At 41.5% G+C, this 16110-nt stretch overlaps 1 protein-coding gene across 1 annotated transcript in view; it reads left to right on the forward strand.

Moving 5' to 3' along the window:
• Positions 1–16110, forward strand: part of DLGAP1 (DLG associated protein 1) — a 232579-nt gene that overhangs the window by 46955 nt on the left and 169514 nt on the right. The gene's annotated exons all lie outside the window — the stretch shown is intronic.

A 16110-nucleotide genomic window follows, 5' to 3' on the forward strand; every position in this document is an offset into this window, starting at 1 on the left:
CATGCACAAAAACTCTGTCCTGCATGTACGCAAAAAGTACAGCAAAATGCATTGCTACGCACGCAAATCTACTTCGTTCATAGCGCAAATACATTGTGATGAAGAATGCGCAATTGCGGATACACTCATGTGAAGCCACCCTTAAATAGAATTCAGTGACAGAGGTTCCTAATGAAACTAATTTTTAACAAGCCCCTATATGTAAAATGCAGCATTTTAAGGGCTCAGTCAGACGGGCGTTTTTTGCTCGCATGTTTTTTGTGTTTGCAATTCGCATCTGTATAAAACCAATGCTTTTCAATGGTAGCAGTCACATGTCCGATTTTTACATTTGCATAAAATTTGCACCTACCAAAGATAGAACATATGGGTGTCAATGAATGTGGTCACACAATTTTTTTTACGCACGAAGTGTGATTTTTTTTTTCACGTGCGAATAAACGCACGTAAACAATGCCCATCTGACTGAGCCCTAAAGCAGTATATATTTTGTACAGTATAGCACATTTATACCTGTACGTACTTCATATAGTGGTATTTACATATATGTATCTGTATTGTATATAGATGTATTGTTTGTATACAGTATGTGAACAGTGGGGTGACATTTCACTATACACTATGTGGCAGACTTATTTTTTGTATACAGTAAAGCCCCTTCTAGGCAGCACAATTATTGTGCAAACCGCTCATTAGATTGCGTAGTTAGCACAATGATTGTCAGCTGTAAACGTGTGGAGTGGAAGAATGATCAGCGATAAACCGTTAGATAATCACTGTTTGGGTCTTTTATACAGACCTGAAAATCATTGTTGGTCTGCTCTTGCATTGTTTGGTCATTGGTCTACCAACGACGGCCTGTTTGTTGTGAATGGAGATCTCCAGTCCATTCACTGAGTGCTGATCGCTCCTATGTAAGAGCACAGGAGCCATTATTGCTGGGACGACTGTCCAACAGTCGCCTTGTGTAAAAGGGCCTTTAGGGCTCATGTCCACGGGCAAAATAAGAATTAAAATCCGCAGCAGATTTTAACTCTTCTCCTGCCCGCGGATCCGCCCCCCATAGGGATGCATTGACCACCCGCGGGTAGATAAATACCCGCGGATCGTCAATAAAAGGAATTTTAAAAAAAATGGAGCATGAAAAAATCCGGACCATGCTCCATTTTCATGCGGGTCTCCCGCGGGGACGGCTCCCGCGAGCTTCTATTGAAGCCTATGGAAGCCGTCCGGATCCGCGGAAGACAAAAATCAGAGTTTACTCACACGCTCCGATTCTTCTCTTCGGCGCCGCACCATCTTCTCTCAGTCGCGGCCGGATCATTTTGCTTCGGCCCGGCGCATGCGCGGGGCACGTCACCGACGTCATCATGCACATCCGCCGAGCCGAAGAAAGAAGATCCGGCCGCGACGAGAGAAGATGACGCCGCAGCGAAGAGAAGAAACGGAGCGGATGGGAGGTGAGTTTATTCTGATTTATTGTTATTTTCAGCGCTCATGTCCGCGGGGCAGGAGGGACCCGCTGCAGATTCTCCATGGAGAATCTGCAGCGGATCTGATTTTCCCCGTGGACATGAGGCCTTAGGGTTTACATGGCCATATGCTTAGCGTGTGTGCTGTCTGAGAGTATAATAGAGTAGGTTCAGATAGCACATCGACCCATAATAGCCGATTTAGTATACCCAAGACTTTTTTACTTGTGCTGCTGCTTATCCCAATCATTTTTGTTGCCGCTCCTCCATCTCCCGGCCTCTGCAGTCTGTGCCCAGCACCTCTCTGTTCACCCACTGAGTTCCGGTAGAGTGATCATGTGATTGCTTTAGTCAGTTCTTGGCTGCAGTAATCATGTGTTTGTCACATGATCACTCTACCTAGGACTCAGTGGCGCGGAGTGCAGAGGTCTAGAGCAGAAGCGATGCAATTGAGTATAACAGTTTTTTATTGTATTTTTAAACATTTAGCAAATAGATTTAAAAAATATCTTCCCCTCCTTTGCCCCAGGATCTAAACAGTTCACCAGGAATTTTCCTAGTTGGCTGATTTGCCAATTCACCCCTGCATACGCATTGACCTGTAATGCTTCATTTTCTGTATGCCAACACTGTGGGAATATTAAACACTTGTTGATGGACTCCCCATACATTACACATGATCACTGGGGGCCCTAGCAGCAGAACACTCTACATACAGCTTCTCAACGGTTGTCAAAAGTGGGAAAGCCCTTTAAGTACAGTATATACCATATATTCTAATGTAAAGGTTTTAAACTAAAATATGATTTTGTTTTTCATTTGTGGCATTAGTATGTATATTCTATAATCTAAATTTCTGGTGCACGAGTATAAAATACGGCACTGTTTACCAATCTTGTCGAAATCTAACTTAGAAATTCTACCAATTTCCTAGCTTTTATACTGAGGTGAACAGTGTTATAGACACCATTAGATATAAAGACAATCTGTAGAGTTGACTTTTGCTATATGATGTATGCCGCAATTAAATATGACTTTACTGTGTAATATCATATGCCAATTTGTCAACTGCATGGATTTCTTCTAATTTTGGCTAATGCTGCTAAAAACTGGTCAGATTGATCATGGAAATAACAATGGCTCTTATTACTTTATAATGAGCTGGCACATGCTGTATCGATGCCTGAGACTGTAACATGCTGTAAAATCAGCTGTCCGTCTTTGCAGTTCTAGTTTTTTATTTCCAGACTCATGGTTGATTTTCGATAGATTTTTCCTGTACTTCATCCAGTTTTATAATTCTATACAGTGATATAAGAGAGATGTAAAGATTGATGACTTATAGTTCCAGTTTACATTATTAGGCCTCGGTCAGACAAGCATGTTATTTTGCGCGCCTATATGCGCAAAAAAATTGTGTCTATTAGAACCAATGATTTCCTATAAAGTGGTCACATATCCGTTTTTTAAAGGCACAAAATACTTGCACCTTGCAAAAGAAGGGACATGCATGACCAGCGCCTGAAGGGCCCGTGCTGCGCATTAAGGATAGAACTGCACTCTGAATAGGTGCGAGGTGCACATAATTACATCATGTGAGCACACTATTTTGCGCATGTGAAAAAAAAAAAGCATGGAGCTTCGGTCATGCGCATTTTGCACATGCGTGCGGCGCATTTTTTTCACACGCAAAATAACACGCTCGCCTGACCGAGGCGTTAAGCTGTCTTCTGTTGTAAAATAGTCAGCTTTAACATGTTAATGACCAGCCACAGTAAATATTAGGTAGGGAGTCTCGGGTGGTATATGGAGCTGGCCCAGAAGCCGAGCCCACACCCTACCTGGTGGGTGCTGACTGTTTCTAGCAGCTGAGACCTGACTGCAACTGTACCAATTGGAGCCAGCCAGATCATTGCTGTTAATGGTTTAGATGCCGCTGTCAAAGCTGACCACTCTTCTAAACAGCTAGCCAAAGGAGGGCTGCTTCGACACCCTTTCCTCCGCAACGCAAGTCTGGGGTACCAATGAGTTCACATGGCAGCCCGGCTCCCAGGCCAGCAATGTATTGTGGTTTACTAAGCTCTGACATTTTTTTAAAGTCCATTTTATTTCAAAAGAAACCAGGCTGAAAGAGTGACCATGTGATAATGGTATGTGAACAGAGCCTTCCATGTACACTACATTTTGGAAGCATGGATATTGCTATTGATAATCAACATAAAATTAAGCATACATATATACAACCTCCATAGACAAACATTAGCAGTTGAATGATCAAAATACAAAGTTTGGCCGCTCTTCAAGGAGTCAGGGTGGATTCAGATGAACATGTATTTCTCTCGTTATGGGGCATAACAGAACGTTATCACGGCCGCATAACAGAACAAAGCGAAACCACTAATTTCAATAGGATTTCAGTACTTCTGTTTTCACTAGCTTTTTTGATGGCCATTAATCATTAAACGAGAAAAGATAGCACCTGCCCTATCTTTCCCGCACATAGGGAGTACTATATGTGGGAAAGATCAGGCAGCACCTATCTTTCTACGTTTTTTCAAACTCCTACGAAAGGCCGGCAAAGGGGAAGAAATTTAAGCGTGACTATGCCCCATGCCAGCGAGCGTAGTTGCACCTACGCTTGTCTGAACCTGCCCTCAAGTTAGTCATTTCCTGCCCTGTTGGATTTGCACCAAGTTAACTTTAAGGGCTCCTTGACATAGGTGTATTTGTGTGCACAATAGGCCGAGAATAGAACCCATTGATATCAATGGGTTTGTACACGTTTTTCGTTTTTGTGTGTGCAAGAAATAATACCTGCTCTATTTTTTAATGTTTGGAATAATGTATTCGGACTAAAGTTTACAGCACATGATAACATTTTAAGGGTCTTTCCTATATCAACATAACCCCGCCTATGTGTCCAATACATGGGCAGTTCACTGTAAGTCTTTTTGATCAGTCAGTATTTGGAAATCATTATGTTTTCTTCTGTACAATTATGTTGCATTTTTAATTCTCTACTATATTTTTATGCTTTATCTTTATATATATATATATATATATATATATATATATATATACTGGTGAAAATATAATAGGAGCCCACATCTGTAAATAAAAGTTAATTTTTTATTTAGTATTTTCAGCCATTATATAAACATTTTCCGTGCATGCTATTTCATGGGCAGAAGTTAAAATAACATCTAAAGATATTCCAAGAACCATTGAAGAGTACATAAATGTAACACCTTACTATTTCTTAAATGATATACTAAGGTTAATTGCGGTGCAGAAGTCTCAGGGTGCACATTATCTGATCAGCATCTGTTAGACACACAGGCAAAGGTTCATACTTAGACTTGGATCAACTTTATATGCAGATCAGAACTATTATTCGCTCCCCCCAGGGACGGCTCCTGAATTAGAAGGTCTCCCATTTTTGTTCATGGATTATAGTGGTTGTTTGAACATTACCCGCTAGGAGGTCAATCAGGTGTTTCAGTTACTTTTCCAAGACACTCAACACATTTATTTAAGACTGGTCTGATGCACTTTTACTCTCTGAGTATGCCAGGAACTGATCCTTTTATCTCACTTCCTGCCACATCCATAGGTGATTTCTCCAATCTCCAGCGTTAGAATGCCTGTCTATTGTCCTCTGCAGGCCATTCTATATATTGCACTCCTACAGCACATAAAGCAAATAAAGCTCCATACCAAAACTCAGAGTGGGAGTACCTACTGTTTTTTGATTAAGCTAACAACACAGTCATACATTCTAGTACCTCCCCCTCCTCCTCTACAGTCTTCCCAGGGTAGAATGTATCTGACAGTCAATAGAAAAAGAGAAAGAGCAAACCTGAGCTGCTCGCTTCCCTTTCCCTTAGACCCCATAATAGTTGCATATTTGTCCATATGGAAAATTTGTGCTTGGCCCAGCATCATGCATGATAATATGGTTTATACAATGTGGGACTGTATCTTTAGGCTTCCTTCACACATGCAGTAAATACTGCATTTCCAAAACAAGCTATGTGGAGGAGTTTTCTGAAATCTCCCCCATATTGTGCGGAATTTTTCTGCAACGAATCTACAGCGCTTTTGAAACACGCTACAGATTCTACAACGTAAGCCCGCAGCATGTCTGTCTATGCTGTAGAGTTCTGTTGCAGAATTTAACCCTACAGTTACAAGGATTGAATTCTGCACCTGTTTCACATTTAAAACCATTTAGATGTGGATTTGGCCACTACAGAATTCTTGCGGGTATTCTGTTGAAAAATGCCTGAAGCGATTTTTCGATGTGTGAAGGCACCCTTAGGGCTCTCGCACACTTTTTTTCACACGATATCACTGAGGTTTTTTTAGCGTGAATGTCAATGGGACTTTCTAATGTTAAACACATTGTACAAAAATCACAAAGCACAAACTTGCAATTTTTGTGTGATGCATTTTTAAATAACGTAGCAATATCGCTTGAAAAAAAGTGTGTAAGAGCCTTAGACTGTGTATGCACATAAGGGGAATGATGATACCCAGTTGTCAATTTATTCATAAATATTCAGGAGAAATAACAAAAAATGACAACACAGAATTAGTAGAAAAAATGCTAGAATTGCTATTTCATGGGAAATACAAGTATTTACTAAAACAGACATGTCAAGAGTCATGATATTTGTCGGGATATTCTTTTGAAGGCTATGGACTAACCTCAGTGCTCTGATTTTTTTTATTGTTATTTGCATTCTTAATGTCAAATCCAGCAAAATTCTATATAGTATTAATTTAAAATGTCCTGCCATTTTGCTGGTATAAAGTCTGCAACTATTTTACATAGCTAGCTGTGCTGTTGCTTCAGACATATATACTGTGTTTCCCTGAAAATAAGACCCTGTCTTATATTAATTTTTGACCCAAAAGAGGCACAGGGTCTTATTTTTGGAGAATGTCTTATACTTACCTAGCAGGCGCCATATAGGTCCCTCCTGCTGGTCTCCACAGTTCCATCAAACTTGCTTGCAGTTCTCAGTGCCAACAGAACATCACTTGCTGGTAACTAGGTTTGTAAACCCCACCTCCAGCAAGCGATTGTTCTGATTGGTTCTCCAGCACTGCGGCTCAGCCTATCAGAGCCACCGCTCAATGAACCAATCACAGTCATTCGCTAATTGTATGGGTGAGAAAAAATAGGACTTGCCTTGTATTAACTATATGTAGGAAAGATATAGCAGGAAATATGTTCCCGAAGTTTTTTCAAACTTCGGTGCTATGGCGGTGAGTTTGAATGGCCGGCGTAAAGAAAGAAATTTCCCTCATTCAGGCTCGACTATGTTCCATACTGGTGAGTGTAAATATCAATCGTTTAGTTGTTCTCATTCACTAAGACAATGTAATGTAAATGACGGAACGATTTCTCCTTTGCACCAGCCAACTATGTTGTACGTAGGAACAGGCTGCCTAAGAGAACGAGCAAACTCAAACATCATTCGCTCAATCAAAGTAGAAATTAGCAGGTCTAAATGGACCCTTAGTGAAGGGGAGAAGGAAAAAAACTAGAGCTTTGGCGCGACCTATTGCTGTTTGATTTATGGCTCCTTTAAAGTCAAGGCTGTGTAAAAAGTTAAGTTGTGCTTTTTTAAAACCATGAATTCTATTCCATACTCACCCATCTATCTGACGAAGAGGCCTGCAAACCTCAAAGCGCGATACATTTGCTGGTTTTAATAAAGCACAACTTGCACTTTTACACAACCTTGGCTTTATTGGAGCCACAAATCAACAGCAATAGGTCGCGCCAGAGCTCTAGTTTTTTCTTTCTCTTCTTCACTCTTCTTAATGCGGGCTGATGGTATTTCAGATGAGAAATAGAACATGCTAATGCATGTCTATGCATTCTGACCATGTAAATCGGACAGGACACAGACCGGTGTCCTTGTGCTGTTCGATGCAAGCTGCGCCCCACCCTCTCGGACACAACATGCATCCACAGTAAGTGTGCACAGGCCTTATAGATACTAGCAAAGTCTGAAGAGGTGATAGATGGCACAGTAAATTGAATTAGAAGGGAAAGCGAGGATGCAGAGTCTGTAGGATGCCTCAAAAAATTTTGACACTCATTGGAATAGTTCGATTTTGAGGCATCCTGTCTTGGGCTTCACATCTCCTGGCAAAAAAACAAGCTGCAGAATCTAGGAGCCGGCGCAATCCCTCCGGATCTAGACGTAAATGGCCAGAGAGTCAACGCTGTCCGTGGGTTTGTATACCTCGAAAGCATTCAGCACACAGATGGGAGGGTGCTTCCAGACATCCTGCGGAGAATCGGCGATGAGGTCCCTGGATAAATTCTGGCGGAGGCAGAACATAACACTCAGGACCAAGATTCGATTCTACCAGACCTGCGTTATCCCAATATTATTGTACGGCTCGGAGACTTGGACCTTGCTGTCGCAAACCACTGAGTGTCTGGAGTCCTTTCACATGCGAAGCCAACCCCAGATTCTTTGTGTCCGTTGGTTTGACTTCATCAGAAACATCGAGATACAGGCTTGCATGGGGCTTGAGTCAATCACAAAAACAATAACAGGGAGACGACTTGCACTTTTTAGTCATGTTGCACGCTTGTCAGAAGCTGTTCCGGCCCACGGTGCTCTAACTGCAGCAATTGCTAGGAAAACCAAGAGACGACCCCCTACCGGATGTCGGAGGCCCCCTGGTCATCCGTGGCACTCGTGGGTGTGAAAGATAGGTAACAATACCTCCTCCAACATCAACACCAAATGGAACAATGCTCTTGGTCATGGTCATTCTAGATCAGTGCTACAGACCCTCTTCATTCATGCGAGATAACTAACTAACTAGAGTCTGTAGGGAGAAAGATTATACAAGCTGTCAGGACAGATTAAAAAGTGTCACTGCCACACAAACCCCTCCAGCCCACATACAATATTGCCCCTCCATATTGGGGTAAAATAGTGGCACACAATGAACCCTAAGACAAACTGGGCTTAAGGCTAGTTTCAGATGAGCATATTACAGGCGCATGTAACTCATCCACAGGTCTACTAACCCAAGCTCAACGCATCATAGGGATCTATGATGCCCTGAGTCAGGTCATTAGATCTGTGGTCATGCTAGGACAATTGTCTGTATTTTAGGTGAATAAATGTGCCTGTAGTATGCTCAACTGAAGCTGGGTTTACTCTCAGAGATGAATAGGAGCTGGGGGAAAGCATGGCAAGTATTTTCAGCTGTTACCTATAAGGGCTCATTCACACGGCCGTATGCATAAAACACTGCATGTATTACACAGCATTTAGCAAGTGTGAGCCGGCGGTGAGCTGAATAAATGACAGACGAGAGCTGCCTGTAATTGGCTGAGGTGCTCAGCCAATCAGAAGCAGCTCTTTCAGCAGGCGGGGATTTTAAATCCCCACCTGCTGAAAGAACTGCATTGGAGAGCCGGGGACAGTGCTGAGAGGACGCGGCTGAGCCCCAGCAGCTGAAGGAAGGTGAGTATGTGGTGTTTATTATTTTTTACACCAATTTTACTTGTTTTTCAGAGAAGGGCTTATATTTAAAGCCCTTCCCTGAAAAACAATTGCAGGGATGAAGAATTCCTTTGCTGCATCTGTCACAGATGTGACAGGTGCAGCAGGGAATTCTTTTTCCGCATGCGGCAGATGCGTTCTTCATCCCCATGGTGACAGGTAAGTATTTATTTATTTTTTTACACTAAAATACTTGTTTTTCAGGGAAGAGCTTATATTTAAAGCTTTTCCCTGAAAAACAATCACGGGGTGCCGGCAGACCATTGTCTTCAATGGAGCCGCCAGCAGCAGCCATGGCTCCATTGAAGACAATGCGTTCATTCCCTATGGTGCACGCATGTCCTATCTTTGCAGGCACACACCATAGGGAATGCATTGCTTCCACTAGAAGCGTGTTTTTGTGCACGCGTATGCATGCACAAAAACTTGCTTATGTGAAGCCACCCTAAGGCCTTGTTCAGACGAGCATGTTTTCGCACGCAAATACGCGCACACAAAACTGCGCGCCTATTTAAAACCATGGAGTTCCTATGAAGTGTTCACATGGGCGTGTTTTTACTGCGTGTGAACGCGCGCAGCAATGAAGAAAGGACATGCGTGGCAGTTTGGTCCGTACTGCGCTGATCTTAGCATTGGCTCCTATGGGACACACTGCACGCGAGTCCGGTCCTGTGAACGACCCAATAGACAGCAATGTAAATTTTTTTTTTTATGCTAAAGCTAAATGCTTTTGTGTTTTTCCCTTTGCATAAAGCACTCCATGTTGTGTTCCGGATGTGTTTGGTTGTAGACACCAATAAACGATGTGCAGCCTGTTATATAAAGGAAGAAACTTAGTAATTCAAAGTTCGCTGGAGCGCGAAAAATCGTGTGTCTCACAACTATCAATACTTAAAATACTGGCGCCGTGTATATTAGCTGGGATGCTGATACAGCTCAAGGTATGAAGCACATCTACATGCGCTCCATGCAGCCAAAATCACATTTGCTAACACGCATAAGTAAAGCACGGACCTTCGTTCACGCGCATTTTTGCGCGCACGTTTACACGCGCGAATTAACGCATACGCTCGTCTGAACGCACCCTAAGGCAGCGTTCACACTGCCTTTTCTGTGTACATTTACTTTTTCTTAGTATGAAAAATATATGTCAACGTATACAAATATATATATTAACTAATTTGTTTTTTATGAAAATGTATACTTTTGCACACTTTTTTATACTTTTGTGATATATGTGTTAACTTTTATGTTTAAAGTACAAAACAAAGCTGTGTGCATGCTGTAAAAATTAAAAGTGCAAGAAATTGTATGATGCCTATAGGAAAACCCTAGAATCACATAAAACGGTGTCCAAAGCCTTTAAATACCTGAGCATTTTACTCCGTCTGTATCAGTTTGCCATGATAGATGGACATCCTTGTCTGACAAGCTAGTGAATTCATGAGGATTGTGAAATTACACTAAGATTCAGGTCCAATGACATTTTGTTATATACGCTATTTCAGTCTGCTCTCCAAGGTGCTGAAAGGGTTTAACGAGCAAACAATTTTTTATGTAAAGAACACGTTGATGATAAAAAGCATTTTTAATTTTATGAAACAAGGCTCCGTTCACATCTGCTTCCCATCACATAGCCCACAGGAAAAAAAAAACGTGTTGGAATGGGGTGCCTAGGGCCCAGCAGTACAATACATTCTGGGGGATCACTGTCTAGCTGCATGCAAATATTACCTGATTCCTGGCTGTCAGGAATATATATATATTGGCTGTGTCTCTGTGCAGCACTGCTCCAGTGCTCTATGTATCATGCATGCAGGTGTCAGGGCTTGGGGGCCCACTCCTAGCTCAGGGCCCACCGGCAGATTCACTTGTTCCTCTGTGTGCTGGTCCGACTCTGCAATTGTTTTTGACTGGAAAATGATGGACACCGGTGGAACCTAATGGACCCTGCTGCAAGTCAATGGAGTACATCAGGTGCCGTTGGTCGCTGTTGTATATGGGATCCAGAACAGCATTGGGGCTTTTATTATATATGGAAGGCACAACACACATGTGAACACAGTCTTACTGGAGTGTTGATACATAATATGATTCCTCTTGACATGTACTGTATTGCATTTTGAAAGTATAGATCATTTATGGGGAAAGTGAGACATCACAAGAGAACACATAACATTTGCCAGTTCAGCTATTCACTATTGGAAGATTTGACTGAACTATTGGGGCTTCTTCAGAGGACCGTATTTGCAAGTGTAAAATATGCATGAGCAATGCACAGAGAATAGAACCCATTGATGTCAATGGGTTCGTTCTCATGAACGTGTTTTGTGCGTGTGCAAAAAATTACAATTTGCTTTATTTTCCTGTGTATTTGCACTCCAAGGCCCCCACAGAAGTCTATGGGAGGTGCACACTCAATACCTGCCCAAATGGACAATATGCTATGCAATTCCACAAAACAAAGATCATATCTGGACCTCAATAGGCTATATAGCCTTTTAAATCATGGAAGGGGTGTGTCAGGCACGCATGTGAACTGGCCCTGCATGCGAAAAAAGTACAGTACTATGCACCAATGTGCTCAATACTCTACCTCATAAAGCCCTGTTCACTGCGGAAATATGTTGTGATGAAGCATATGCAATTGCGTATACGGTCGTCTGACGTCGCCCTTACTAAAAGACAATTTTCACTTTTGATTCACAATGTAAATTCATAGTATGCAGAAAGAAATGTTCGATGCTTCATCTTTGCTCCAGGCTTTCCCTGAAATCCACCTATTTCTACAGCCGGGACTTAACGTGATTTTCATACAGTAATATCCTCTTGTTATAGGGCATCAGATATGAGTGGAAGAGGCTAATTTAATTGTAACACAATTACCATGTTCTCAAGACAGATCTTCCAGAAAAACAAATGATTAACCTCCAGTGCGATTATAAAACAGTCATTTGGATTCTTTTAAATGTTTATGTATGCTACAATTTGCTCCTTTAATATTATATTACATATACTGTATGTACCTCTATAGGGTATATATAGCAACCACAAGGATAAGCAACATGCACTAGAATAGTATAATACAAGATCCCAATTATAATTTACAAATTAATCTTTATATTCAACTTCTCTATACACAATAGTATAACCCATATTAAAGTTTTTGGATTCATTCTTTAAAAAAAACATGTTGACCAGCAACCGCATGTATTAAGTGACAATACATGACAGAGTAAAGGCCCATTTACATGCAACTATTCTCGCTCAAAATTCATTCAAATGATGGCAAATGAGCAATAATTGTTGCATGTAAACGCGGCCATCGTTCACTTTTCGTCTGAACAATGATTTTAAGGTGAGCTTAAAATCCATCCTTCAGCCGGAGAGAGATAACACAGACCGCACGCTGAGTTCTCAGTGGGTGCTGGAAATTACATTGTATTCTGCAGCCCCTGTGAGAACAATGCAACTGTGTTCAGAGCCCAGCCTACATGCTGGGCTCTGCAAACAGATCCCGCAAGCCCTTTTACATGCAAATGAAGGTGATAAAGTATTACTGAACATTAGTGCCAATTAATGCTTTATGCAAAATGATCGCTAAAACTGTCAATCTTTCAATCATTTGAAAGATTGTCTTTGAATGTAAATGGGTCTTAACTGTGGATTTTGCATGCCTTACCCTGTCATGCCTACCTCCTGTATCTGGTGATTCAAAAAAATTGTGCAAAAGTAAAGCCAATTTATTCATACATGAATTGACATACAACAGCAAGAATGACATGATAAGATAGAATAACTCTTCAAGTTTTTCATACACCTTACAGACATTTAATGTCAATTTAGTAGTCCAGTTCTGCCCAGATCCTCTTGTTATCAATTCCACTGCAGCGCCCACATTGGACATCTGTAAGATGCATTAAAAACTTTAAAAGTTAGTACTTCACGTATGAATGAATCACCTTTTCTTTTCTATCATTCTTGTTAAATCACCCAGTATTCTATCATTGGAGCAAGCAGATAGGTGTCAGTAATGGCTGGAGGAACAGCTCCAATGGCCTTTCAGTTAACAGAATAAAAGCAGCATAAACAATGTCGGCATTCCATGGATAGTACTTGGTAAGTCGGGGTCAAGGAATTGGATTTCCAGTGGCTGTACTCCCATGTGACTTGAATTTTTCCTGCTTTTAAGACAAGTAGTTCAAGGGGCAGACCTATCACCAGTTGCCAATAATACAGTTTTCCATAGCATATGTGATGAGTCACCAAACACTTCACTTTAATGTAGAAATGAAAGCTGTTCTGACTAGTTTGTTATAGCAAATACTTGTAGTTCCATAAAAGTAATTCTAGAGTATTTTTTCTTATATCCTTGTATTGTACTGTTCCTTCGTTATTTCATCTGGAGATGTATGTGTAAAGGGGACGAGAGGGTTGTCATGTTAATGCTTGTTCACCTGACTGTATCAGACTATTTCCTTGAGGTACAACCGACGTGGACGACTCGGGAAGTAGCTTGTTCTGGTGGGACTGGAAGTGGCAGAGCGTGTAGAGACTTTCCATACAGGGTATCTCCAGTCAATTGAGAGAAAAGCTGAAGAATAGTTTGGGCCTATAGACTTACATTTAGCCAAACATATTTAGAGCCCTACGGGTGGACTTTTACACTTTGAACTAATGCCAGAATCTACTCCCTCCACGAGTTTACCTGCTGCACCCAGTTTTGGTCAGCCACTGATGTAACTCGGACATGGTAGGCCAGCATTTTACCTGGTTCCCTGTAGTGTACACTGTGGAACAGACCTTAGGTATAATTCCGGTCGACCGGATTTGTGAAGAGAACTTGAGCTGTTTCTATGGACCCCGGAAATACTCATTTGTTGTTAGAGCCCATTACAGCCCACAGTATACGTTAATACAGTTGTAACTAAAGTTCTTCTAAATAGTTATGAACTAGGAGGCCTTTTTTATGTTTTCTTCTAGCCCCAATATACTATTATGCCGTGGGGGCATTTTACAGAGTACCAACATAGGCTGAAGCCTACCCTGGAGTGGCTGTAGCCCAGTCATGAAGATCTCCTAGCTACCCCAACATCATACATGGACAAAGCGACAGTGAGGAACCAGAATGGCCCAAATCACCAACCCGGTCTCCTCTGGAGGAAAGAATTAGAATCTGGGCTTGTTCCACCTGGTCCATTCCTAAATATGCATAAATTGACAACTGTGTTACTACTTCTATTTTGAACATATAGCCATGCATTTCCAGGAAGAATAACAGAGGGGTGGCACAATACAGAGTTCTAATAAAAGATGCTCCAGAATTTTCATTTTATCAGGAGAGGTGAAAGGTCTTCTTTAACCTCTTCCTGCCACAGGACATAAGGTTACGTCATAGCAGGCTGGTCAGATCCCAAGGCATCTGGCAACAGGAGCTGGCAGTTACTGATAGCCGGCATCATGCTGCAACAGCAGAGGTACAACGGGACAGCGACTTCCCGCTGTGAACCCCTCACATGCCGCATTACATGTAGATCATGGTGTGTAAAGGGTTCACAGAGGGAGGGCGCTCCCTCTGTGATATCATCGGACCCTGACGATGTAATCGCAGAGGGCCATAGGGGCCTCATGGCAACAGGATACAGGCATCCTGCTTTGCCAGTGCCTACAATCGCAATAACCAGCGATAAGTCCTGCAATGCCTTACCATAGCGATCCTAGGTGTTATGGTACAAGTCCCCTACAGGGACATAAATTGCGTTAAAAAAAAAAACAAAAGAAATTGTGTAAAAAAAAGACATTTTAAAAAATAATTAAAAAAAAAAACTTTTTGGCTTATTGTCCCCTTTGTAAAATTTTGAAAAAAATTAGGAAAACCCCACATGCGGTATTAACGCATCTGTAATGACCTGTGCTATAATGTGAGCACACTATTTATCCTGCGCACCAAAACCTGTAAAAAAAAATGGAGGAAAAATGCTTATTTTATTCATTTTACTTCCAAAAAGCGCAATAAAAATGATTTTAAAAAGCCATATGTACCCCAAAATGGTAGAAATAAAAACAGCAGTTTGTGATACAAAAAAGAAGCCCTCAAAGAGCTCCATCTATGGAAAAATAAAAAAGTTATGTGATTTTGAATGCAATGATGCAAATATAATTAGAATTTTTGAAGCAAAAGGGTTTTTATTGTACAAAAGTTGAAAAGCCTAAAAAAATTATTTTTTTTTGGTAGCATTGTAATCGTACCGACACACAGAAAAAATATATTGTTTCATTTATGCAGTTTGATTGAGGGCTTATTCACACGTCTGTATATCAGCTGGGTTTTCACGCCCGGCCGATATACGGTGTCCCTTTCTGCAGGGGTAGGGGGCAAGTTGGGCTAGGAGCTGTGCACTGAGCTCCCATCCCATCTCTGCCCTCTTTCCGCCCCCTCTCCGCCCAACGCCACTATTTGCAATGGGAGGGTACGGGATAGGGTGGAACTTGGCTCAGCCCCACCCCTCCCATTGCAAACAGTGGTGAGGGGCAGGAAGGGGGCGGCCTGCCTCCTGCCCTGCAGAAAGGGACACCGTATATCGGTATACCGATATACGGACGTGTGAATAAGCCCTGACACTGTAAAAAAAATTAAATAAATAAAAAACAATGACAGAATTGATGTGCTTTCTTTCCCTGCTCTCAAGAAAAAAATTATAAAAGTTTTACAATACATTATATGCACTAAAAAAAGGTACCAATAAGAACTATACTTCGCGACGCAAAAAACAAGCCCTTATACGGCCGTGTCGACGAAAAAATAAAAAAGTTCTGGCTCTTGAAAAAAGGGAAATGAAAATCCCCCCAAAAACTTTGTGTCCTTAAGCCCAAAAAGATCATGTCTTTAAGGGGTTAAGAAGCTCGGTGTATCTAATAGATTTGACAGATCATGTGATTATAGGAAGTATACTTCATCTTCCTCTGCAATAAGCTCTAATCTTGGCTGCACTTTTAAGCCATATAAAATAGAGTTAGGTTCCCCGATTTCGTCCAATCAGCATCTTGATCTGACTAGCGCTCCCCTGTGGGACACTCCCCTGTCCACTAAG

The sequence above is a fragment of the Eleutherodactylus coqui genome, chromosome 9, assembly GCF_035609145.1.
Source record: "Eleutherodactylus coqui strain aEleCoq1 chromosome 9, aEleCoq1.hap1, whole genome shotgun sequence".
Classification (NCBI taxonomy): Eukaryota; Metazoa; Chordata; class Amphibia; order Anura; family Eleutherodactylidae; genus Eleutherodactylus; species Eleutherodactylus coqui.